Here is a 26,928-nt window from a genome sequence, read left to right as displayed (position 1 = left end):
TACCGGCTGCTCGGCTTTTCCACCTATTAAAGGACATGTCTTCCCACAGAATGGATGGAGGTGAGCAGATTAGCTCTCGTCTTTGTTTATCAGTTTCGTTCTTCTAAGTGAAGGGCCTTTCCAGGAAACATTGACACAGAACTCAATAACATGCAGCAGATGCAGGAAGGAGGCTGTTGTAGAATTGTGGGAGAACAGTTACTCACCGCGCCCACAGTTATCTGTCAAGATTCAAGAGGCCGGAAGCAAATACGAAAGCAAAGATTAAAAAGCAGGCGCTGAGCTGTTAGAACAGGCACAGCAGAAAGAGAAACAGAAGATACACACAGAGCAAATTAGTTAAGTTTGCATTTTAAAGCAAGATTTTAGGGAATGTTTGCCACTTAATTGTGCCTATGTAAGTAATCAAACTGAGTTAAACTACTGCAGAATCCTGTAATATGTTCAGTCGTTTCTGGTTTCTGTTTTACTTTTATGCATTTTTCATCTTGAATTTGTTGGTCTTTAATTATGTATTTTTGATCATTTTTTGTGCTAGCCACCTGCTCCTGGATTGCCACAAGGAACCCTTCTGTTTCTGGGAAGAGGACTCCACCTCGGAGCCAGGCGTTCGACGCTTGCTCGCTGACATCTCGTCTGCTCAGGTTAACTTTTACTTCTATAGTGATAATTTCTTCATTTTTCTGGGTTGAGCTTTCATTTAAGTTTGCGAGAGTGTACTTCATATCAGAATTGTCTAAGAGGTATGTTTTACCTACTGTCAAAAATACAGGCACTTTTTCCAGGATTTTTCAAGATTTTTAAGTAATTAGTACAGATGAAGACAGTAAATTATTTAGACCAATAGTTATGAAAATTAACACTGCCAGCACTTTTCCAGTTGTGGATATTATTTATAACCACTTTTAACATGTAAGACCATAAGATATAGGAGCAGAAGTAGGCCATTCGGCCCATCAAGTCTGCTCTGCCATTCAATCATGGGCTGATCCAATTCTTCCAGTCATTCCCACTCCCCTGCCTTCTCCCCATACCCTTTGATGCCCTGGCTAATCAAGAGCCTATCTATCTCTGCCTTAAATGCACCCAATGACTTGGCCTCCACACCCACTCATGGCAACAAATTCCACAGATTTACCAGCCTTTGACTAAAGTAATTTCTCCATATCTCTACTCTAAATGGATGTCCTTCAATCCTGAAGTCATGCCCTCCTGTCCTAGATTCCCCTACCATGGGAAATAACTTTGCCATATCTAATCTGTTCAGGCTTTTTAACATTCAGAATGTTTCAATGAGATCCCCTCCCACCCCCCCCCCCCCATTCTCCTGAACTCCAGGGAATACAGCCATTGTATCCATTGTTAACTTCATGTGTTTGCATGTCTTCAAACGTGTCGGTGTTTCTTTTCCTCCCTAATCCAGTTTGCATCTTGATTGTGCACCACCCTGTTAGACCAGTTATTCGACCAGAAGTTCATTATCTCTGTTTGTTGGTAATTCTGTATGAGGGTTGCTGACATTTTGGTGTTGAATTTAGTTTCAAAGTCCTGTAGAAACCTTTTTCAGTGTTCCTGAGCTGATAATTCTGTTTTCTTCCTCTGACACATTTCATGTATCTATTTAGTCTGGCTGTACATGTACCAAGCATTTGTTTTAGTGTATCTTAAATCCAACAATGTTTCTGTTAGGTTGATCGTTTGCTGTATGTACCTTACATTTCCTCAGCTTTGTTTAATTTTCTTGCTTGGGTTATCCATTTTATAATCTATTAGGCAGGCTATTTAGCTGTTCAGGTTTCAGTTCTGTTTCTCAATCTTCTCTGCCATTTCGGTGTTCTCATTTCATTACTCAGTTTGGGGTTTCTGTTAACGAGTCTCTCTATTTTGGAACCAATGCACTGTATTGCTGTTGATGTTGTGCAGTATCTTATTGTGAGTAGTTCTAAATGTTGTGTTAATATAATATTCTTGAGATTGTTAACGATTTTTGTAAATGTCAATGGTGTGTTTTGTTTTGGTATCTGGGGACTTTAGTTGGGTCAGTGCCCATGGATTCTGTTAGTGTGGTGTTAAATGTGGTGATAATCTGGTCTGCAAGCTCAGCTTCCCCATCAGCAGCATTCTGTGGAGGATCGACATCTGTGTTGCTGTGACCGTCAGGTTGTGGAGCAGTTGTTGAAGTGATTCTATTCTCATCAGTTGGCTTCTTCACTATTTTCTTGTATAGTATGTTGTGCTCTTTAGGTTGGTTTCTTTCCAGCTCTTGTGCTACTTCATGTTTTATTTGCTTTAACATGTCTATAGGATTAAGTTATGTTTTACCATCACTCTGCAGTGATCTGCTGTTCGTTGTGCATTTACTAGCATGGAGGGATATTGTGCTATAAAGTATTGATTCAGCAGTGTACCACCAGCAATCCGCTTACTGTCATTCCCAGCACCACCTCCAGGGAGGCCCTGGCGATCCCCGGGCCGTGGCCGTATCACTCTGTTCCCTAGACATGCCTCCATTTCTGAAGTGAAAGGGTGTTGCTCTTTATACCTACAGCCAGGTTTTTGGTTTCAATTGTCCCTAACGTGGGGAACAGATACTGATCAGATCTCCGTCCTATCTGGGTACAGACGTACCTGGATCTGTTTCTGATTTGGTCCGTGAGTGGTATTTTATTTCCCACCTGCCCTGTATATCTGCAGAGCTTTCCCCAGCCCACCACCTGGGGACGTGCCCGATCGGGGACAGAAAACCCCTCTCGGGTTGTTACTATTATTAATATCATCACATGTACATCGAAACGTACAGTGAAATGTATCATTTATGTTAACAACCAACACGGTCCGAGGATGTGTTGGGGAAGTTTCTACACACATTACAGTGCCAACGTGTTGTACCCACAGCAGTAGAACACAAACAACAACAACACAACGACAGTAACTAAACAACAAAAAACAAACCCTTTCCTCCTTCCCACCCACCCACTGTTCATATAGTTACTGAACAAATTGCTCTGCACTGACTTCAAACGTAGTCACAATCTAACACCACAATCGTGTTATGTTCCTGTGGCATCTCCTGCAAAGCATTGATGTGTCAAGGTGGTTGAAAGCAGCAGTGGTGATGGTGGTCTCGCGAGACCATGGATCTGCACCTGGAAAGTCTTGCTTCAGTCTGTGTTGGTAGAGCAGTGTCTGTTGTGGCTGTCGAGGCCCACACGGGAGTGACAGTCTCGGCCACAGCGACTGCAATTGAAGGCACTGTCCTCCGGTGTTGTCTTGGTGCTGTTTTTCTGACGAGTGCGCTTTTATTCAGCAGCAAGCCTCAGCTTCTCTTCTCCTCTTTTTAGACCTCTGCGTAGTTCCAGCCTCCAGCGAGAGCCATCGCTTGCGATGTCCTCCCTCCTCTGCGTAGTTCCAGCCTCCAGCGAGAGCAATCACTTGTGATGTCCTCCCTCCTCTCGACGTTCATGTTCAGTGACTTCATGTCTCTCTAGCAGACATCTTTGAAACGAAGATGGGGCCGCCCTTGTGCTCTCTTGCCGGAGGCCAGTTCCTCATACAGCAGGTCTTTCGGGATCCTCCCATCTAACATGTGGTGTAGGTGGCCCAGCCAGCGGAGATGGCGTTATTGGAGCAGGGAGAAGAGGCTGGGTGTCTGGGCGTGGGCCAGGACCTCATTGTTGGTGACTCGGTCAGTCCACTTGACGTCCAGGCTGCATCTCAGGCTGCGGAGGTGGAAGGCATTGAGACGCCGCTCTTGTCTGGAGTAGAGGCTCCAGGTCTCGCTGCCGAAAAGCAGTGTGCTGAGGACACAGGCCCTGTAGACTGCAATCCTGGTGTGCGCCGTCCGCTTTCTGTTCTCCCAGACTCTCCTTGTCAGCCTGGCAAATGTTGAGGCTGCTTGTCCGATCTATCTGTTGATCTCGGAGTCTAGGGAGAGGCTGTCCGTGATGGTAGAGCCAAGCTATGTAAACCATAGAACCATAGAACATTAAAGATCTTTGAATGCACAAAGTACCCAAGATAATTAGCCACTGAGTGTAAACTTGTCCCATCTGACCGTGTTTGACCAACATCCATCTGAAGCTTCCTATCCATGTACCTGTCCACATGTCCTTTAATAGGTGGCACAGCCGAGCAGCCGGTAGATCTGCCGTCTCTCAGTGCACATCATCTGGGTTCAATCCTGACCTCACGCTGTGTCCTCCCTTTCTCATTAACACTATCAGGGAGGAGGTACAGGAGCCTGATAAACCTACTCAGTGATTCAGAAACAGCTTCTTCTCTGCCATCAGATTTCTGAACAGTCCATGAACATCCCCTCACTCTTCTCCTCCCTCCCATCAGGCAGAAACCTGAAAGCTCATACAACCGGGCTCAAGGAGAACCTCTGTCCCACTGGTGACTCTCCGCACTTTATTCTGCATCGTTATTGTCCTGATGAAGGGTTTGAGCTGAAAAGTCAACTGTTCACTCTCTTCCATAGATGCTGCCTGACCTGCTGAGTTCCTCCTGCATTTTGTGTGTGTTGCTCTGGATTTCCCGCCTCTGCAGCTTTTCTTGTGTTTATTATTGTTTCATTTTGTTCTACTGAAACGTTTAACAATGTCAAAGTAAATTTATTATCAAAGTACATAGATGTCACCATATACAACCTTGAGAGACCAGAATGAAAGACCATACCTAACAGGATGACAAGCAATGTGCAAAAGACAGCGATCTGTGGAAGTGCAAAAGAGAAAAGAGTAAATATAATAATAATGATGAATATCGAGCACATGAGATGAAGTGTCCTTGAAAGTGAGACCATAGGTTGTATGTGCAGGAATCTGCAGTCAAACACTGGAGAGGAGAGGGTGACCTAGCAGAGGAAAGTTACAGCAGTCAAGTCAATAGACAATAGGTGCAGGAGTAGGCCATTTGGCCCTTCGAGCCAGCACCACAATTCACTGTGATCATGGCTGATCATCCACAATCAGTACCCCGTTCCTGCCTTCTCCCCATATCCCTTGGCTCCGCTATCTTTAAGAGTTCTATCTACTCTTTCTTGAAAGCATCCAGAGAATTGGCCTCCACTGCCTTCTGAGGCAGAGCATTCCACAGATCCACAACTCTCTGGGTGAAAAAGTTTTTCCTCAACTCTGTTCTAAATGGCCTACCCCTTATTCTTAAACTTTGGCCTCTGGTTCTGGACTCCCCCAACGTCGGGAACATGTTTCCTGCCTCTAGCATGTCCAATCCCTTAATAATCTTATATATTTCAATCAGATCCCTTCTCATCCTTCTAAATTCCAGTGTATACAAGCCCAGTCACTCCAATCTTTCAACATATGACAGTCCCGCCATCCTGGGAATTAACCTACGCTGCACTCCCTCAATAGCAAGAATGTCCTTCCTCAAATTTGGAGACCAAAACTGCACACAATACTCCAGGTGTTGTCTCACCAGGACCCTGTACAACTGCAGAAGGACCTCTTTGCTCCTATACTCAACTCCCCTTGTTATGAAGGCCAACATGCCATTAGCTTTCTTCACTGCCTGCTGTACCTGCATGCTTACTTTCAGTGACTGATGAACAAGAACACCTAGATCTTGTTGTACTTCCCCTTTTCCTAACTTGACACCATTCAGATAGTAATCTGCCTTCCTGTTCTTGCCACCAAAGTGGATAATTTATCCACATTTATCCACATTAAACTGCATCTGCCATGCATCTGCCCACTCAACCAACCTGTCCAAGTCACCCTGCATTCTCATAACATCCTCCTCACATTTCACACTGCCACCCAGCTTTGTGTCATCTGCAAATTTGCTAATGTTACTTTTAATCCCTTCATCTAAATCATTAATGTATATTGTAAATAGTTGCGGTCCCAGCACCGAGCCTTGCGGTACCCCACTAGTCACTGCCTGCCATTCTGAAAAGGACCCGTTAATCCCTACTGTTTGTTTCCTGTTTGCCAACCAATTTTCTATCCATGTGAGTACCCTACCCCAATACCATGTGCTCTAATTTTGCCCACTAATCTCCTATGTGGGACCTTATCAAAGGCTTTCTGAAAGTCCAGGTACACTACATCCACTGGCTCTCCTTTGTCCATTTTCATTGTTACATCCTCAAAAAATTCCAGATTAGTCAAGCATGATTTCCCCTTCGTAAATCCATGCTGAGTCGGACCGATCCTGTTACTGCTATCCAAATGTGTCGCAATTTCATCTTTTATAATTGACTCCAGCATCTTCCCCACCACTGATGTCAGGCTAACTGGTCTATAATTCCCTGTTTTCTCTCTCCCTCCTTTCTTAAAAAGTGGGACAACATTAACTACCCTCCAATCCTCAGGAACTGATCCTGAATCTATAGAACATTGGAAAATGATTACCAATGTGTCCACAATTTCTAGAGCCACCTCCTTAAGTACTCTGGGATGCAGACCATCAGGCCCTGGGGATTTAGTCCCATCAGTCTATCCAACACCATTTTCTGCCTAATGTGAATTTCCTTCAGTTCCTCTTGCCATCATTACATCTGGGAGATTGTCTGTGTCTTCCCTAGTGAAGACAGATTCAAAGTACCTGTTCAACTCGACTGCCATTTCCTTGTTCCCCATAATAAATCCATCCGTTTCTGTCTTCAAGGGCCCAACTTTGGCCTTAACTAATTTTTTCCTCTTCACATACCTAAAGAAGCTTTTACTACCCTCCTTTATATTCTTGGCTAGTTTACCTTCGTACCTCATCTTTTCTCCCTGTATTGCCTTTTTAGTTATCTTCTGTTGCTCTTTAAAAGTTTCCCAATCCTCTGGCTTCCTGCTCATCTTTGCTATGTTATACTTCTTCTCTTTTATTTTTATACTGTCTTTGACTTCCCTTGTCAGCCACAGTCGCCCCTTACTCCCCTTAGAATCTCTCTTCCTCTTTGGAATGAACTGATCCTGCACCTTCTGTATTATTCCCAGAAATACCTACCGTTGTTGTTCCACTGTTATCCCAGCTAGGGTATCTTTCCAGTCATCTTTGGCCAGCTCCTCCCTCATGGCTCCATAGTCCCCTTTGTTCAACTGTAATACTGAAACTTCCAATTTTCCCTACTCCCTCTCAAATTGTAGATTAAAGCTTCACTACCTCCTAATGGCTCCTTTACCTCAAGTTCCCTTATCAAATCCGGTTCATTACACAACACTAAATCCAGAATTGCCTTCTCCCTGGTAGGCTCCAGTACAAGCTGCTCTAAGAATCCATCTCGGAGGCACTCCACAAACTCCCTTTCTTCGGGTCCAGTACCAACCTGATTTTCCCAGTCAACCTGCATGTTGAAATCCCCCATAACAACCGTAGCATTACCTTTGCGACATGCCAATTTTAACTCTTGGATTCAACTTGCACCCTATATCCAGGCTACTATTTGGGGACCTGTAGATAGCTCCCATTAGGGTCTTTTTGCCCTTACAATTTCTCAGTTCTATCCATACTGACTCTACATCTCCTGATTCTATGTCACCCCTCGCAAGGGACTGAATTTCATTCCTCACCAACAGAGCCACCCCACCTCCTCTGCCCACCTGTCTGTCCTTTCGATAGGACGTATACCCTTGAATATTCATTTCCCAGCCCTGGTCCTCTTGCAGCCATGTCTCTGTTATTCCTACAACATCATACTTGCCAATTTCTAACTGAGCCTCAAGCTCATCCACTTTATTTCTTATACTTTGTGCATTCATATATAATATTTTAACCCATTACTCCCCTCGCTTCTCACATCGATTCTATTGCACTTGGCCATACTCTCCGATCCCCTCCTGAGCTTTCTGCCCCGTCAATTCTGTTGTCTTTCTTAACTTTTCTTATTCTTTCTTTCCCTTTAACTCCATCCTTATATTTCCAGTTCGTCTCCTCCCCCCCACTACTTAGTTTAAACCCACCCATGTTGCAGTGGCAAACCTGCCTGCCAGAATGCTGGTCCCCCGCCTGTTAAGGTGCAACCCATCTCCTTTGTACAATTCATCCTTACCCCAAAACAGATCCCAGTGGTCTAAGAATCTGAAACCCTGCTTGCCACACTGAGCCTGTCTCTGTGGCTCAGCAGGGGAAAGGGGGGAAGATGCACAGAGAGAGCCCTTTATCTCAGGGTGGCAATTGCTAATACAAGGGGGCATGATTTTAAGATGATTGGAGGGAGGTATGGGGGGTATCAGAGGTAGGTTTTTACTCAGTGTGTGGTGGATGTGTGGAAAGCTCTGTCTGGTGTCATCAGCGACATTTAAGGGAATCTTAGATACACACATGGATGAAAGAAAATGGAGGTTCTGTGGGAAGGAAGGGTTAAATTAAAGGGTCGGTACAAGATTGTGGGCCAAAAGGCCTGTATTGTGCTGTTTTTTTCTATGTTCTATGTTCACTGTCTTACAATCATGAAATTTGTTGTTTCACAGTAGTTGTGTGGTGCAAAGACATAAAATTACTATAAATTACGAAGTAAATAAATAGGTCAAAATATTAGTAATAATCAGATAGTATGCAAGGGTTCATGGACCATTCAGAAATCTGATCACGGGAGGGAAGAAGCTGTTTCTGTGTGTGTGGGTCTTCAGCCTCCTGCAATGGTCATTTCTACACTATCCTCTGTTCAGTGTTGCAGTCCTGTACAGTAAGTAGCAGCTGATCCCCACATTATGTTTGTCTATTTGTCACATTCTTTCCTCTCTATTCCTTCCCATTCTCACTCTCCCTCACTCCCCACACCTGTCCCTCTCCCCCAACCTGTCCCTCTCCCCCCACCTGACTCTCTCCCCCACCTGTCCCTCTCCCCCCACCTGTCTCTCTCCCCCACCTGTCCCTCTCCCCCCACCTGTCTCTCTCCAGCCACCTGTCCCTCTCCCCCCACCTGTCCCTCTCCCCTACCTGTCTCTCTCCCCCACCTCTTTCCCCCACCTGTCCCTCTCCCCCACCTGTCTCTCTCCCCCCACCTGTCTCTCTCCAGCCACCTGTCCCTCTTCCACCACCTGTCCCTCTCCCCCACCTGTACCTCTCCCCCCACCTGTCTCTCTCCCCCACCTGTCCCTCTCCCCCCACCTGTCTCTCTCCAGCCACCTGTCCCTCTCCCCCCACCTGTCTCTCTCCCCCACCTGTCCCTCTCCCTCCACCTGTCTCTCTCCAGCCACTTGTCCCTCTCCCCCCACCTGTCCCTCTCCCCCCACCTGTCCCTCTCCCCCACCTGTCTCTCTCCCCCCACCTGTCCCTCTCCCCCCACCTGTCTCTCTCCCCCACCTGTCCGTCTCCCCCCACCTGTCTCTCTCCCCCACCTGTCTCTCCCCACACCTTTCACTCTCCCCCACCTGTCTCTCTCCCCCACCTGTCTCTCTCCCCCACCTGTCCCTCTCCCCCCACCTGTCTCTCTCCCCCACCTGTCTCTCTCCCCCACCTGTCTCTCCCCACACCTGTCCCTCTCCCCCCACCTGTCTCTCTCCCCCACCTGTCTCTCCCCACACCTGTCACTCTCCCCCACCTGTCTCTCTCCCCCACCTGTCCCTCTCCCCCCACCTGTCTCTCTCCCCCACCTGTCCCTCTCCTCCACCTGTCTCTCTCCCCCACCTCTCTCCCCCACCTGTCCCTCTCCCCCCACCTGTCTCTCTCCCCCCACCTGTACCTCTCCCCACCTGTCTCTCTCCCCCACCTGTCAATCTCCCCCACCTGTCTCTCTCCCCCACCTGTCTCTCTCCAGCCACCTGTCCCTCTCCCCCCACCTGTCTCTCTCCCCCCACCTGTACCTCTCCCCCACCTGTCCCTCTCCAGCCACCTGTCCCTCTCCCCCCACCTGTCTCTCTCCCCCACCTGTCCCTCTCCCCCACCTGTCCCTCTCCAGCCACTTGTCTCTCTCCCCCACCTGTCACTCTCCCCCACCTGTCTCTCTCCCCCACCTGTCCCTCTCCCCCACCTCTCTCCAGCCACCTGTCTCTCTCCCCCACCTGTCCCTCTCCCCCTATCTGTCTCTCTCCCCCCACCTGTCCCTCTCCCCACCTGTCTCTCTCCAGCCACCTGTCCCTCTCCCCCCACCTTTCCCTCTCCCCCACCTCTCTCTCCCCCACCTGTCCCTCTCCCCCAACCTGTCCCTCTCCCCCCACCTGTCTCTCTCCCCCCCCACCTCTCTCTCCCCCACCTGTCCCTCTCCCCCACCTGTCTCTCTCCCCCACCTCTCTCCCCCACCTGTCCCTCTCCCCCCACCTGTCTCTCTCCCCCACCTCTCTCCCCCACCTGTCCCTCCCCCCCACCTGTCTCTCTCCCCCACCTGTCCCTCTCCCCCCACCTGTCTCTCTCCCCCACCTGTCCCTCTCCCCCACCTGTCCCTCTCCAGCCACTTGTCTCTCTCCCCCACCTGTCTCTCCCCCCACCTGTCTCTCTCCCCCACCTGCCCCTCTCCCCCACCTGTCTCTCTCCAGCCACCTGTACCTCTCCCCCCACCTGTCCCTCTCCCCCACCTGTCTCTCTCCCCCCCACCTGTCCCTCTCCCCCCACCTGTCTCTCTCCAGCCACCTGTCCCTCTTCCACCACCTGTCCCTCTCCCCCACCTGTCTCTCTCCCCACCTGTCCCTGTCCCCCACCTGTCTCTCTCCAGCCACCTGTCCCTCTCCCCCCACCTGTCTCTCTCCCCCCACCTGTCCCTCTCCCCACCTGTCTCTCTCCCCCACCTGTCCCTCTCCCCCAACCTGTCCCTCTCCCCCCACCTGTCCCTCTCCCCCCACCTGTCACTCTCCCCCCACCTGTCTCTCTCCCCCCCACCTCACTCTCCCACACCTGTCCCTCTCCCCCACCTGTCCCTCTCCCCCACCTCTCTCCAGCCACCTGTCCCTCTCCCCCACCTGTCTCTCTCCCCCACCTGTCCCTCTCCCCCCACCTGTCTCTCTCCCCCCACCTGTCCCTCTCCCCCCACCTTTCCCTCTCCCCCACCTGTCTCTCTCCCCCCACCTGTCTCTCTCCAGCCACCTGTCCCTCTCCCCCCACCTTTCCCTCTCCCCCACCTGTCTCTCTCCCCCACCTGTCCCTCTCCCCCAACCTGTCCCTCTCCCCCACCTGTCTCTCTCCCCCCCACCTCTCTCTCCCCCACCTGTCCCTCTCCCCCACCTGTCTCTCTCCCCCACCTGTCCCTCTCCCCCACCTGTCCCTCTCCCCCACCTGTCTCTCTCCCCCACCTGTCTCTCTCCCCCACCTGTCACTCTCCCCCCACCTGTCCCTGTCCCTCCACCTGTCTCTCTCCAGCCACCTGTCTCTCTCCCCCACCTGTCTCTGTCCCCCCACCTGTCTCTCTCCAGCCACCTGTCCCTCTCCCCCCACCTGTCTCTCTCCCCCCACCTGTACCTCTCCCCCCACCTGTCTCTCTCCCCCACCTGTCCCTCTCCCCACCTGTCTCTCTCCAGCCACCTGTCCCTCTCCCCCCACCTTTCCCTCTCCGCCACCTGTCTCTCTCCCCCCTGTCCCTCTCCCCCAACCTGTCCCTCTCCCACCACCTGTCCCTCTCCCCCCACCTGTCACTCTCCCCCCACCTGTCTCTCTCCCCCCACCTCTCTCTCCCCCACCTGTCCCTCTCCCCCACCTGTCTCTCTCCCCCACCTGTCCCTCTCCCCCACCTGTCTCTCTCCCCCACCTGTCCCTCTCCCACCACCTGTCCCTCTCCCCCCACCTGTCACTCTCCCCCCACCTGTCTCTCTCCCCCCACCTCTCTCTCCCCCACCTGTCCCTCTCCCCCACCTGTCTCTCTCCCCCACCTGTCTCTCTCCCCCACCTGACCCTCTCCCCCCACCTGTCCCTGTCCCCCCACCTGTCCCTCTCCCCCCACCTGTCCCTGTCCCCCCACCTGTCCCTCTCCCCCCACCTGTCTCTCTCCAGCCACCTGTCTCTCTCCCCCACCTGTCCCTGTCCCCCCACCTGTCTCTCTCCAGCCACCTGTCCCTCTCCCCCCACCTGTCTCTCTCCCCCCACCTGTCCCTCTCCCCACCTGTCTCTCTCCCCCACCTGTCCCTCTCCCCCAACCTGTCCCTCTCCCCCCACCTGTCCCTCTCCCCCCACCTGTCACTCTCCCCCCACCTGTCTCTCTCCCCCCCACCTCACTCTCCCACACCTGTCCCTCTCCCCCACCTGTCGCTCTCCCCACCTCTCCCCCCACCTGTCCCTGTCCCCCCACCTGTCCCTCTCCCCCCACCTGTCTCTCTCCAGCCACCTGTCCCTCTCCCCCCACCTGTCTCTCTCCCCCACCTGTCCCTCTCCTCCACCTGTCTCTCTCCCCCAGCTCTCTCCCCCACCTGTCCGTCTCCCCCCACCTGTCTCTCTCCCCCCACCTGTCCCTCTCCCCCACCTGTCTCTCTCCAGACACCTGTCCCTCTTCCACCACCTGTCTCTCTCACCCCACCTGTACCTCTCCCCACCTGTCTCTCTCCCCCACCTGTCAATCTCCCCCACCTGTCTCTCTCCCCCACCTGTCTCTCTCCAGCCACCTGTCCCTCTCCCCCCACCTGTCTCTCTCCCCCACCTGCCCCTCTCCCCCACCTGTCTCTCTCCAGCCACCTGTCCCTCTCCCCCCACCTGTCCCTCTCCCCCACCTGTCCCTCTCCCCCACCTGTCTCTCCCCCCCACCTGTCCCTCTCCCCCCACCTGTCTCTCTCCAGCCACCTGTCCCTCTTCCACCACCTGTCCCTCTCCCCCACCTGTCTCTCTCCCCCACCTGTCCCTGTCCCCCCACCTGTCTCTCTCCAGCCACCTGTCCCTCTCCCCCCACCTGTCTCTCTCCCCCCACCTGTCACTCTCCCCCCACCTGTCTCTCTCCCCCCACCTGTCTCTCTCCCCCCACGTCTGTCTCCCCCAACCTGTCCCTCTCCCCCCACCTGTCTCTCTCCCCCACCTGTCTCTCTTCAGCCACCTGTCTCTCTCCCCCCACGTCTGTCTCCCCCAACCTGTCCCTCTCCCCCCACCTGTCTCTCTCCCCCCACCTGTCTCTCTTCAGCCACCTGTCCCTCTCCCCCCACCTGTCCCTCTCCCCCACCTGTCCCTCTCCAGCCACTTGTCTCTCTCCCCCACCTGTCTCTCCCCACACCTGTCACTCTCCCCCCACCTGTCTCTCTCCCCCACCTGTCCCTCTCCCCCACCTCTCTCCAGCCACCTGTCCCTCTCCCCCACCTGTCTCTCTCCCCCACCTGTCCCTCTCCCCCCACCTGTCTCTCTCCCCCCACCTGTCCCTCTCCCCACCTGTCTCTCTCCAGCCACCTGTCCCTCTCCCCCCACCTTTCCCTCTCCCCCACCTGTCTCTCTCCCCCACCTGTCCCTCTCCCCCAACCTGTCCCTCTCCCCCCACCTGTCTCTCTCCCCCCCACCTCTCTCTCCCCCACCTGTCCCTCTCCCCCACCTGTCTCTCTCCCCCACCTCTCTCCCCCACCTGTCCCTCTCCCCCCACCTGTCCCTGTCCCTCCACCTGTCTCTCTCCAGCCACCTGTCTCTCTCCCCCACCTGTCTCTGTCCCCCCACCTGTCTCTCTCCAGCCACCTGTCCCTCTCCCCCCACCTGTCTCTCTCCCCCCACCTGTACCTCTCCCCCCACCTGTCTCTCTCCCCCACCTGTCCCTCTCCCCACCTGTCTCTCTCCAGCCACCTGTCCCTCTCCCCCCACCTTTCCCTCTCCGCCACCTGTCTCTCTCCCCCACCTGTCCCTCTCCCCCAACCTGTCCCTCTCCCACCACCTGTCCCTCTCCCCCCACCTGTCACTCTCCCCCCACCTGTCTCTCTCCCCCCACCTCTCTCTCCCCCACCTGTCCCTCTCCCCCACCTGTCTCTCTCCCCACCTCTCTCCCCCACCTGTCCCTCCCCCCACCTGTCCCTGTCCCCCCACCTGTCCCTCTCCCCCCACCTGTCCCTCTCCCCCCACCTGTCTCTCTCCAGCCACCTGTCTCTCTCCCCCACCTGTCCCTGTCCCCCCACCTGTCTCTCTCCAGCCACCTGTCCCTCTCCCCCCACCTGTCTCTCTCCCCCCACCTGTCCCTCTCCCCACCTGTCTCTCTCCCCCACCTGTCCCTCTCCCCCAACCTGTCCCTCTCCCCCCACCTGTCCCTCTCCCCCCACCTGTCACTCTCCCCCACCTGTCTCTCTCCCCCCCACCTCTCTCTCCCCCACCTGTCCCTCTCCCCCACCTGTCTCTCCCCACCTCTCCCCCCACCTGTCCCTGTCCCCCCACCTGTCCCTCTCCCCCCACCTGTCTGTCTCCAGCCACCTGTCTCTCTCCCCCACCTGTCTCTGTCCCCCCACCTGTCTCTCTCCAGCCACCTGTCCCTCTCCCCCCACCTCTCTCTCCCCCCACCTGTACCTCTCCCCCACCTGTCCCTCTCTAGCCACCTGTCCCTCTCCCCCCACCTTTCCCTCTCCCCCACCTGTCTCTCTCCCCCACCTGTCCCTCTCCCCCAACCTGTCCCTCTCCCCCCACCTGTCTCTCTCCCCCCCACCTCTCTCTCCCCCACCTGTCCCTCTCCCCCACCTGTCTCTCTCCCCCACCTCTCTCCCCCACCTGTCCCTCTCCCCCCACCTGTCCCTGTCCCTCCACCTGTCTCTCTCCAGCCACCTGTCTCTCTCCCCCACCTGTCTCTGTCCCCCCACCTGTCTCTCTCCAGCCACCTGTCCCTCTCCCCCCACCTGTCTCTCTCCCCCCACCTGTACCTCTCCCCCCACCTGTCTCTCTCCCCCACCTGTCCCTCTCCCCACCTGTCTCTCTCCAGCCACCTGTCCCTCTCCCCCCACCTTTCCCTCTCCGCCACCTGTCTCTCTCCCCCACCTGTCCCTCTCCCCCAACCTGTCCCTCTCCCACCACCTGTCCCTCTCCCCCCACCTGTCACTCTCCCCCCACCTGTCTCTCTCCCCCCACCTCTCTCTCCCCCACCTGTCCCTCTCCCCCACCTGTCTCTCTCCCCACCTCTCTCCCCCACCTGTCCCTCTCCCCCCACCTGTCCCTGTCCCCCCACCTGTCCCTCTCCCCCCACCTGTCCCTCTCCCCCCACCTGTCTCTCTCCAGCCACCTGTCTCTCTCCCCCACCTGTCCCTGTCCCCCCACCTGTCTCTCTCCAGCCACCTGTCCCTCTCCCCCCACCTGTCTCTCTCCCCCCACCTGTCCCTCTCCCCACCTGTCTCTCTCCCCCACCTGTCCCTCTCCCCCAACCTGTCCCTCTCCCCCCACCTGTCCCTCTCCCCCCACCTGTCACTCTCCCCCACCTGTCTCTCTCCCCCCCACCTGTCTCTCCCCCACCTGTCCCTCTCCCCCACCTGTCTCTCTCCCCACCTCTCCCCCCACCTGTCCCTGTCCCCTCACCTGTCCCTCTCCCCCCACCTGTCTCTCTCCAGCCACCTGTCTCTCTCCCCCACCTGTCTCTGTCCCCCCACCTGTCTCTCTCCAGCCACCTGTCCCTCTCCCCCCACCTGTCTCTCTCCCCCCACCTGTACCTCTCCCCCACCTGTCCCTCTCTAGCCACCTGTCCCTCTCCCCCCACCTGTCCCTCTCTAGCCACCTGTCCCTCTCCCCCCACCTGTCCCTCTCCCCCCACCTGTCTCTCTCCCCCCACCTGTACCTCTCCCCCACCTGTCCCTCTCTAGCCACCTGTCCCTCTCCCCCCACCTGTCCCTCTCTAGCCACCTGTCCCTCTCCCCCCACCTGTCCCTCTCCCCCCACCTGTCTCTCTCCAGCCTCCACAAATGTCAGCTGCTGTTTTTTCTCTCCCTCTGTAGCTTTAATATTCACTGATCATTAAGATTTTCACAAAAGCTTTCTTCCAAACTACTGAAGCATGTTTTGATTATTTTCTGTTAAAAAAGCATCAAGGACAAACTTTTTGTTAAAATTCCTCCTGCCAGTAAAACTAAATTTCACCACCATGATTACCCACCATGATTCAGAAACAGCTTCTTCTCTGCCATCAGATTTCTGAACAGTCCACGAACATCCCCTCACTCTTCTCCCCCCTCCCATCAGGCAGAAACCTGAAAGCTCATACAACCGGGCTCAAGGAGAACCTCTGTCCCACTGGTGACTCTCACTGGACTCTCCGCACTTTATTCTGCATCGTTATTGTCCTGATGAAGGGTCTGAGCTGAAAAGTCGATTGTTCACTCTCTTCCATAGATGCTGCCTGACCTGCTGAGTTCCTCCTGCATTTTGTGTGTGTTGCTCTGGATTTCCCGCCTCTCAATAGGTTTCAATAGGTCAACAGGTACATTTAATATCAGAGAAATGTATACAATATACATCCTGAAATTCCTTTTCTTTGCAACCATCCACAAAAACAGAGGAGTGGCCCAAAGAATGAATGGCAGTTAAACATTAGAACCCCAAAGCCCCCACCCACGCACAAGCAGTAGCAAAGCAACAACCCTTCTCCCCACCCCCACCAACAAAAAAGCATCAGCACCCCCCACCGAGCACTCAAAGGTGCAGCAAAGCATCAATAAAAACACGGACTTGCAGTACCCCATAAAATACTCGTTCACCCGGTATTCGACAGACCACAGGCTCTCTCTCTCCCAATAAGGGAAAAGAAGTTGCCCACATTTCACATCGACGGGGAGACATGACAAACAGCTCGCTGATTTACGATGTTAAAAGTCTGCTGTGTTGCTTTTTCCGAGCTCTGTGCCCAGACAGTCAGCACCAATAAAGTGCGGCTCTCCGGACACACAACCCCGGCAGCAAACCCGCTGATCCCGATGTTCCGTGTTCTCCCGCCACGCTTCAGTCAGGGGCACTGGGCTAGAATCAGCCCATCTCCAGAGCCACGAAAACCCAGCACCCAAACCCAAACCCAGCTCCCTTCCAGGCCGCGTCCGTGGGCTGTCGTGAGGCCCTGAGAGCGGGTCCCATTCCCGCAAAGAACCGAAGTCAGAGTGTAACTCCAGGTCAGGGTCTTCAAAAGGGGAAAAAGAGATATCAAAGATCGCTTGGGGTCTCCGACTTACTCGTCAGACCCCCCCCCCCCCCCGTTTGTTAAGCTGATCAGAGAAGTACGAGACCCACGAGAAGGGGAGTGGCTGGCATTGTGTGTTATAACTGGTGAACTGGGACATTTCAGGCAGGAGTGTGAACGAAGTATCCCCAGTCGTGTCGGAACATGAAGAGGTCGACGAGGGGGTACGGAGGTCTGAAGGAATCAGGAGACCACCGGATGGGCTGGCCGATGTAGCTCTGGGGGAACAGAGTGTGGCCCCTACTGCTCTGGGGAGCTATGTCACTGCCTTTTGCACCTGGGGTGGACTTTCTGCTTTGCATGAAGGGTTGGCAAATTAGCTCAATGTCATGAGGACATGACTAAATTTGGTGGGGGGAGAGTGTACCACCCTGGGAAGGGTTTCACTGCTAACGTCACGGCCTTTCTGTAGCGGCAGTGTTTGGAATATGGTTAGAGATCGCGGGTGCTTTGCAATGTGCACCGTCCAGTGAAGGGACTGCTTTGTCTCGTTGTGTGCCTGAGACCGAGGTGATCTGGGTCTCTTGTTTGTTGGAAGATGGGAGAGAAGATGTTAGAAAGGACTCGGAGTGGGACTGGGAGTCTACGAAGCCCGGGGAAATCGATGGAGGACCAGCGAAAGGGAAACTGTGAACTCCAGCTTGTCCATGTTACACTCTGTCATTAAAATGGGCCCTTTTTGTTTTGTTTTACTTTTCTAACCCTTTAGGCAAATTAAGAATTATAAAGTAAATCGTTAATTGCATAGGGTGTACTGTCTGTTGTTCCGTGGTACTGATTTGTAACAGTAACACATCACACAGCATCCACACAAACAGGAGGTTTTGCACCTCAATCTCACACACTCAGTGGGGCCAGAGATTGTCTTCCCTAGACTTACACAGCCGACAGAACCTAAGGGTTACACTAGCTAAAGAAATTTTTCCTCGTCTCTGTTCTAAATGGACATCCCTCTATTCTAAGGCTGTGCTCTCTGGTCCTGGATTTCCCTACGATAGGAACCATCCTCTCCCCATCCACTCTATCCAGGTCTTCCCATTCAAACATGGTGGACTTCTACTGTCACAATGAGGTAAATCTCAGGTTGGAGGAGCAATACCTCATATTCCATCAGGGAAGCCTCCAATGTGATGTTATGAACATCAATTTCTCAAACCATGTAATTTCTCCACTGGCCCCCTTCTTTCTTTCCATTCCCCATTCTGGTTCCCCTCTCACCCCTTCTCTTCTCATCACCTACCTGTCTGCTCCCTCTGGTTCCCCTCCTCCTTCCCTTTCTTCCATGGTCCACTCTCCTCTTGGATTCCTTCTTCCTCTTCAACCTTTTACCTCTTCCACCTATCCCCTCCTAGCTTCTTATAATCAGACCCCTCCTCAACCCTCCCACCTTCCCCCTCACCTGGTCTCACCTATTACTGGGCAGCTCGTACTCCTCCCCCTCCCCTCTCACCTTATTTTGGCATCTGTCCCCTTCCTTTTCAGTCCCAATGAAGGGTCACAGCCTGAAACATCAACTGTTTATTTCCTTGTATAGATGCTGTCTGACCTGCTGAGTTCCTCCCGTGTTTTGTGTGTGTTGCTCATCAATTCGAGCATCTGCTTAATCTCTCATGCTAATGTTTGGATGGTTTACATGTGAAATTTGTGTACAATTTATGTTTACGTTTTGATTGTGAATGCTGTTTCTCTGATGCTCTGTGCCTGAGATGCTGCTGCAAGTGTTTCATTGGACCTGGGCACACACATACTTGTGTTTGACAATAAAAAAAAATCAAAGTTCTAAAGTTCGAAGTTCAAAGAAAATTTTATTATCAAAGTACAAATATGCCACCATTTACAACCCTGAGATTCATTTTCCTGTGGGCATACTCGGTAAATCTATAGAACAGTAACCATAAAAGTATCAGTGAAAGATTGGCCAGAGTGCAGAAGACAAACTGTGTAAATGCAAATATCAATAAATAGCAATAAATAATGAGAACATGAGATAACAAGGTAAAGAATCCTTAAAATGAGATCATTGGCTGTGGGAACCTCTCAACAGACGAGTGTAGTTGTCCCCTTGTGTTCAAGAGCCTGATAGTTGAGGGGTTGTGAGTCCTGAGTCCTAATTGTACCTTCTACCTGATGGCCGCAGTGAGAAAAGAGCATAGCCTGGGTGGTGGGGGTCTTTCATGACAGATGCTGCTTCCTACGACAGTGTTTCATGTAGATGTGCTCAATGGTTGTGAGGGCTTTACCCGTGATGTACTGGGCTGAATTCACTACCTGTTGTAGAGTTTTCATTTCAAAGGCATTGGTGTTCTCATACCAGGCCGTGATGTCAATACACTCTCCAGTACACATCTATAGAAAACAATAAACTCAACTTGAAGACCAGAGTATTTCGCCCACTGCTCTACTCTATCTAAACCCATGACTGTGTGACTAGGCAGACCTCAAATGGCATCGATAAATTTGCTGATGAAACAACTGTTGTTGGCAGAATTTCATATGGTGATGAGGAGGCATACAGGAGCGAGATATGTCAGCTAGTTTAGTGGTGTCACAGCAACAACCTTGCACTCAATGTCAGTAAGACCAAAGAACTGTTTGTGGACTTCATGAAGGGGAAGAGGAGGGAACTTACACCAGTTCTCATAGAAGGATCAGAAGTGGAAAGAATGAGCAATTTCAAATTCCTTGGTGTTAATATCTCTGAGGATCTAACCTGGACCCAACATATTGATGCAGTTACAAAGACACGACAGCGACTATATGTCATTAGGGGATTGAGGAGATTTGGTATGTCACCAAAACACTTGTAAAATTCTACAGATGTACCATGGAGAGCATTCTGACTGGCTGCATCACCGTCTGGCATGGGGTGGGAGGGGAAGGGGAGAAGCTACTGAACAATATTGAAGTAAGCTGCAGATCTATAAACTTCGTCAGCTCCATCATGGGCACTAGCTTCTGTAGTTTCCAGAACATCTTCAAGGAGAAATGCCTCAAAAAGGTGGCGTCCATCATGAAGGACCCCATCAGCCAGGACATGCCCTCTTCTCATTGCTACAATCAGGGAGGAGGTACAGAAGCCTGGGGGCACACACTCTGCGATTAAGGAACAGCTCCTTCCCTTCTAAATATTGAGAAGTTCAGGAACAGTAATTACCCCTCAGACCATCAGGCTCTTGAACCGGAGGGGATAGCTTCACTCAAGTTCACTCACCCCATCACTGAACTGTTCCCACAACCTACGGACTCACTTTCAAGGAGTCTTCATCTCATGTTCTGGAATCTTATTGCTTAGTTATTATCATAATAATTATTATTACTATTATTATTTATTTTTTCTTTCTGTTTGTATTTGCAGTTTGGTATCTTGTGCACACTGGCTGTCCACCCTGTTGGTGTGGTCTCTCATTGATTCTATTACGGTTATTGGATTTACTGAGTATGCCCGCAAGAAAATGTATTTCAGGGTGGTTTATGGTGACATATGATGACTTTGAGAATAAATTTACTTCAAACTTTAAAATTACCAAAGAGGCAGAGAAAATGATCCAAGGATTATGACTAATATAAGGGGTATAGATAGGGTGAATTCATACAGGCTGAATGGTGAGACTCAAACAAGAGTCATAGGTTAAGGGTGAAAGATGAAATATTTAATGCAATCAGTTTCCCATTACTCTTGGCGACTTTGTAGGCAAGAGCTTTTAGTTTGATGCCTTTGTTTATTTCCTTAGTTATCCATGGCTGGCTCTCCACACCCATAGACCATAAGATATAGAAAAGTAAACCATTCGGCCCACTGAGTCTGCTCCACCATTAAATTATGGGCTGATCCAATTCTACTAGTCATCCCCACTCCCCTGCCTTCTCCCCATACCCTTTGATGCCCTGGCTAATCAAGAACCTATCTATCTCTGCCTTAAATACACCCAATGACTTGGCCTCCAGGGCCGCTCGTGGAAACACATTCCACAGATTTACCACCCTCTGACTAAAGTAACTTCTTTGCATCTCTGTTCTAAATGGACGTCCTTCAATTCTGAAGTTGTGCCCTCTTGTCCTAGACTCCCCCACCATGGGAAATAACTTTGCCATATCTAATCTGTTCAGGCCTTTTAACATTCGGAATGTTTCTATGAGATCCCCCCCCATTCTCCTGAACTCCAGGGAATACAGCCCAAGATCTGCCAGACGTTCCTGGGCTGTATTCCTTCACAATCATCACAGAGGATTGCGATGGATTCTTCTTGAACTTAGAGTCATTGAGACATAGAACACTCCAACACAGAAACAGGCCCTTCAGCCTATCTATGCCAAACTGTTCTTCTGCCTACTCCCATCTACCTGCTTCTGGACTATAGTCCTCCAAATAGCTCCCATGCATGTACTTATCCAAACTTCTCTTAAATGTTTCAATCGAACCTGCGTTCACCACTTCTACTGGCAGTTCGTTCCACTCTCGCACCACCCTCTGAGTGACGAGGTTCCCCCTCATGTTCCCCTTAAATATTTCCTTTCAAATCCTTTTATTATCAATCCAAAATTAACAAGAGTACATCGAAGTAAACATCACTTACAATGCCTCAAAGAGAAGGAAAAAAAGACATTCATATTAAAGATTGAAAACTTTTTTGTGACAAAAAGAAAAAAAGAAAAAAAAACCCTACTAAAGGAGAAGAAAGTGAGAGGAAAAACACCATTGGGTGTTCAACCCCGGAGCCATGCGTTATACAAAAAGCTTCTAAAAAAAAGATAAACATCAAACTGCCAGCAAAAAATATATACAAAAATTTACAATTAGATTGTGAAGGAAATCTATCAATTCACTCAAATGATAATCGCAAGCAAATGAACTCCATCTTCTCAAAATCAAACATAGGTTCAATGTTCCGACTTCTAATTTTCTCCAAACTAAGACATAACATCACTTGAGAGAACCATTGTGACAGAGTGGGAGCTGACGTATCCTTCCACTTCACCAGAACTGCCCTCCTAGCTATCAGTGTAACAAACGCAATAACGTGTTGGTCACACAAAGAGATACCACAGATATTTTGAGGAATTATTCCAAAAAGCACAGTTAATTTGTTAGGTTGTAAATTAATTTTTAGTGCTTTAGAAACTGTAGAAAAAACTGACTTCCAGAACTGTTCCAATATAGAACAAGACCAAAACATATGTGTCAATGTAGCTGTCTCAGTTTTACATCTATCACAATAACTATCAACATTAGGAAACATTTTAGACAATCTCTTCTTTGTCAAATAGTAAGAGTGTACAATTTTGAATTGAATCAGTGAATGACTAGCACAGATCGAAGAAGAGTTAACCAACTTCACAATCTGCGTACAGTCCTCCACCACAAAATTCAAATTAACATCCTTTTCCCAATCTCGTTTAACCTTAAATAAAGGACGCTTATCCCATTGTAATAGTAAATTATAAATTCTTCCAATGGAATCCTTCATCAAAGGGCTCATACTCATAATAATATCTAACAAGTGGGCATCCAATATGTAAGGAAAATTACTTAAATATTTTTGTAAGAAATGTCTAATTTGAAGGTATTGTAAAGAGGGTGAGTATGAAAGAGCAAACACGAGGAAATCTGCAGATGCTGGAAATTCAAGCAACACACACAAAATGCTAGTGGAACACAGCAGGCCAGGCAGCATCTATAGGAGCATCTATTGCATCTATCTTCATCCTGACGAAGGGTCGCGGCCCGAAACATCGACTGTGCTTCTCCTGTAGATGCTGCCTGGCCTGCTGTGTTCCACCAGCATTTTGTGTCTGTTTGCTTGAGTATGAAAAAGAATATTTATCAACTAATTGCTCAAAAGACATCAGTCTATCTTCTTTAAATAAATCCAAAAAAGAACTAATGCCTTTATTCTTCCAAAGTAAAAAAAATTGAATCACTCAATGAAGGCTTAAAAAAGTAATTTCAATAAATTAAACTAAAATGTTTAAAATTTTTAAAGTTAAAAAAATTACGAAACTGGAGCCAAATTTGTAAAGAATGCTTAATCACAGGATATAGCAACTTTAGCTAATTGTACAGGTAAGGCAGCTCCCAATAATGAGGTTAAATAAAACTGTTTCATAGATTTCAGCTCCAAGTCTACCCAAATTGTCTGATCATTCTGATCAACCCAGTGTAACCAAAGGAACATATATCGCACATTAACAGCCCAGTAATACACTCTTAAATTAGGCAAAGCAAGACCTCCATCCTTTTTTAATATTTGTAAGTGTCATTTACTAATTCTTGGTCTTTTATTATTCCAAATAAAAGATGACATAATAGAATCAATCTGATCAAAAAACTTCTTAGTCAAAAAAACAGGGATATTCTGAAATAAATATAAAAGTTTTGGTAGAATCATCATTTTGACTGCATGGGTGCAACCAGTGAGTGAAAATGTAAGTGGGTTCCATCTATTAAATAAATACTTCATAGAATCTACCAAGGGAACAAAATCACCTTTATAAAGATCTTTATATTTATAGTAATTGTAACACCTAAATATCTAAAGGAATCCGTGACTATGAAAGGAATATTATCATATATAAAAACAGATTCATTTAAAGGGAACAGTTCACTTTAGTGAAAATTTAATTTGTATCCTGAAAAATCTCCAAATTTATTAAATAATTTTAGCAAGGCAGGGATAGATTCCTCAGGATTAGAAATATAAACCAGTAAGTTGTCAGCGTACAGAGAAATCTTATGAATGGTCTCATTCACAAGAATCCCATGAATATCTTTAGCTTCATGGAGAGTGATAGCAAGGGGTTCTAATACTAAGTTAAATAACAAAGGGCTCAATGGACAACCTTGTCTTGTCCCCCGTGAAAGCTGAAAGAAAGGGGATCTACAGTTATTGGTAATAACAGTAGTGATAGGAGTTTTATATATCATTCTAATCTAATTATTAAAATTAACACCAAAACCAAATTTCTCTAAAACATTAAATAAATATTTCCATTTGAGCCGATCAAACGCTTTTTCAGCATCCAAAGACACAACGCATTGTGGAGTTTTAAAAGAAGATGAGTATATAATGTTAAATAATCTCTAAACATTTGAGAAGGAATAACGACCTTTTATAAAACCTGTTTGATCTTTAAAAATAATTTTATCCAGAAAATTTTCCAACCGATTGGCCATTATCTTTGACAGAATCTTAGCATCGACATTCAATAATGAAATGACGCACAATCAGAAGGATCTTTATCCTTTTTAAGAATTAAAGAAATAGAAGCCTCATAAAATGTAGAGGGTAAATCACCTTTCACAAAAGAATACTTAAACATTTCCAACATGCACGGAGAGAGCAATTTTCCAATTTTTTAATAAAATTCTACAGGGTAGCCATCAAGTCCAGGGGCCTTACCAGATTGCATTAAAAAAATAGCTTTATGAATTTCGGTTTCACTAATTGAGGCATCAAGAGTTTGTTGATCCTCAACAGAAATTTGGGGAAAAGCAATCTTTTGTTAAAGAAAACATTCATTTTGGAAGAATCTACTGGAAATTGAAATTTATAAAGTTCAGTGTAAAAATCTTGAATTTTTAAAAAAATTTCCTCATATTCCCAAGCCAGGCTACCATCTTTCCTATGAATTCTCAAAATTTGCCATTTGGCTCTGGCCGTTTTTAATTGAGAAGCAAGCAGTTTGTTACTTTTATCTCCAAATATATAAAATTGACTCTTTAACTTAAGCAAATAACCTACAATAGGATAGGTTAATAGTAAATTATATTGTGATTGGAGTTCCACCCTTCGTTTAAATAACTCAATATTAGGGCAGATGCATAGATATTATCTAAGTCTTTAATTTGTTTTGAAATCCTATCTAATTCTACTTTAGTCTGTTTTTTAGGCTTAGCTGAATAAGAAATGATCTTACAATGCAAAAATGCTTTAAATGTATCCCATATGATTAATTTAGATGTACTCCCTATATCATTTAAAAGAAAAAAATCTTTTATCTGGGTTTCAATGAAGCTGACAAAGTCAGAGTTTTGCAATAATGTCACAGGTGCCATGATGGGCGGGCAAGGACGACATCATCGAGATCGAAAGACAAACTCAAAGGTGCATGATCAATAGCATCATACTCACAATTCTTAACACTAGGCAAGAAGCAAGAATCGACTATAATTGGTCCTCGAATATTTTTATAAACGTGAAAAAGATTTACACTCTGTCATCAGGGTGTAAATATTTCCATAGTTCAATTAATCCAAAAATCAGTCTAAAAGGAATTAATAAGTGACATGGAGCGATTTGGAAGTCACTGATTGGTTGAACACTTGTCAATCAAATGATTTAGGCTACGGCCACACTAGACCAGATAATTTTGTAAACACCAGTTTCGCGTAAAAACGATAGACGTCCACACTATGCATTTTTTAAAATATCTCTGCCCACATTAAAAAGGATATTTTGGTGAATCTCCTCCTACTGCGCGTGCACAGGACACATCTACCGAAAACAAGTGACATGTTTGGTGTCAAATCTCGCCGTGAAAGACTTGCTGCGCAATACGGGATAATCAAAAATGGCGGCAATGAAGAATACAACCATATAGAGAACACGCATGCTCCGTAACCACCCAATGGGAAAAGCCCCCTAACTCTAACCCCACCCCACCCCTCCCCCCAGAGCCCAAAGGATAGCAGGCACCCCATAAATAGATACAAAACAATGGACTGATCTGTCTGCGAAAAAAACAGAAAATTCAAAACAATTTTCTATCCTTTCCTCTTGTTAAAAAAAAATGAAACTCACTGACCTTGTAAGAGGAACAGCAAAATCTCAAAGGAAAATGTTTACATTTCCAACATCTACAAACTATCCCATGTTTATATTTAGTCTTTTTTAAATGAAGGAAGAACCTGACAGCGCCAAAACAATAAATTAAAGATGAAAAGAAAAAGAAAAACCGGCGTCATCTTAAATTTAACATTAAATCCCTAAAAAAGCTTTAAATTCGGTTATAAGATGCTATAACATTCTCTTATATTAAATAAACATACGGACATATTGAAATTAAACCAAAAAAAGAAAAAATAAGCAATTATTAAGATCTAAAATATATTACCTAGAAAACCCTAAGCATAGCTTTTAATAACAAATCGCGTGGTGAAGACGGTCCGGCGAATTGTCAGGATGGAGCTCCCAGGACTATTCCAGCAGACTCAGGAGGAAAGCAATCAGCATAACCAGAGACACCACACACCCCGGCCACTCCCTGTTTGACCCGCTGTCGTCAGCAAAAGGTTCACTGTCTGCATCACACCACTCCCACAGAACAATGACTGAAACTGTGAGCACACACAAGGACTCAAATACTTGCACTAACGGCACTTTGTGCATTACTGTGACATTCTGGTGCTGCTGCAACTTATTTTCTGCTACTTATCTATTTAATACTGTTTTTCTATTACTGTCTCGTTTTTATCTACCGCTTTATTTAATTGCCTGAGAGGAAGCCAAACAGAGTTTCATTGTACCTATGTATAATGACAATAAAGATCATTCAATTCAATTCAAATTCAAATCAGCACAGTTTTTCAAAAAAAAGAGTAAGAAAAAAAGATTAATAGCATACTTAACCCAAATAAATTTTCAAAAATACCAACTAGTAATATTATATTATTGAACCCTCCCCTAGCTATATATAAAAAATAACCCCATTAATAGGAAAAACTACCAATTAATTAATTAAGAAAGAAACAAAAAAAAATCCAACCAGGTAATAGGTCAAAGGAACAAGTCCCTTTATCTTCATTTTCTCGGACAAATGTCCAAACAATCATTTGAACATACTTGAACCATAAATCTTCTTTCCGAAATGCCAATAACATGCAGATAACCAAGCAGTCTTCCATACAGTTCAATCGTCAGTCACAGTGGGTATAGTTTGAACAAACGCCAGTGCATCTT

General features: G+C 48.4%; 1 protein-coding gene across 1 annotated transcript in view; it reads left to right on the top strand.

The window, feature by feature from the left end:
- Positions 1-264: 264 nt before the first annotated feature.
- Positions 265-26,928, top strand: part of LOC140726043 (neoverrucotoxin subunit alpha-like) — an 86,979-nt gene continuing 60,315 nt past the window's right edge. Inside the window, exons 1-2 of the mRNA XM_073041938.1 lie at positions 265-397; positions 539-644. The gene's annotated coding sequence lies outside the window, so the exon portion shown is untranslated. The remainder of the gene's footprint in view (positions 398-538; positions 645-26,928) is intronic.

Source organism: Hemitrygon akajei, chromosome 4 (assembly GCF_048418815.1).
Source record: "Hemitrygon akajei chromosome 4, sHemAka1.3, whole genome shotgun sequence".
NCBI lineage: Eukaryota > Metazoa > Chordata > Chondrichthyes > Myliobatiformes > Dasyatidae > Hemitrygon > Hemitrygon akajei.
This window is presented reverse-complemented; position numbering and strand designations above follow the sequence as displayed.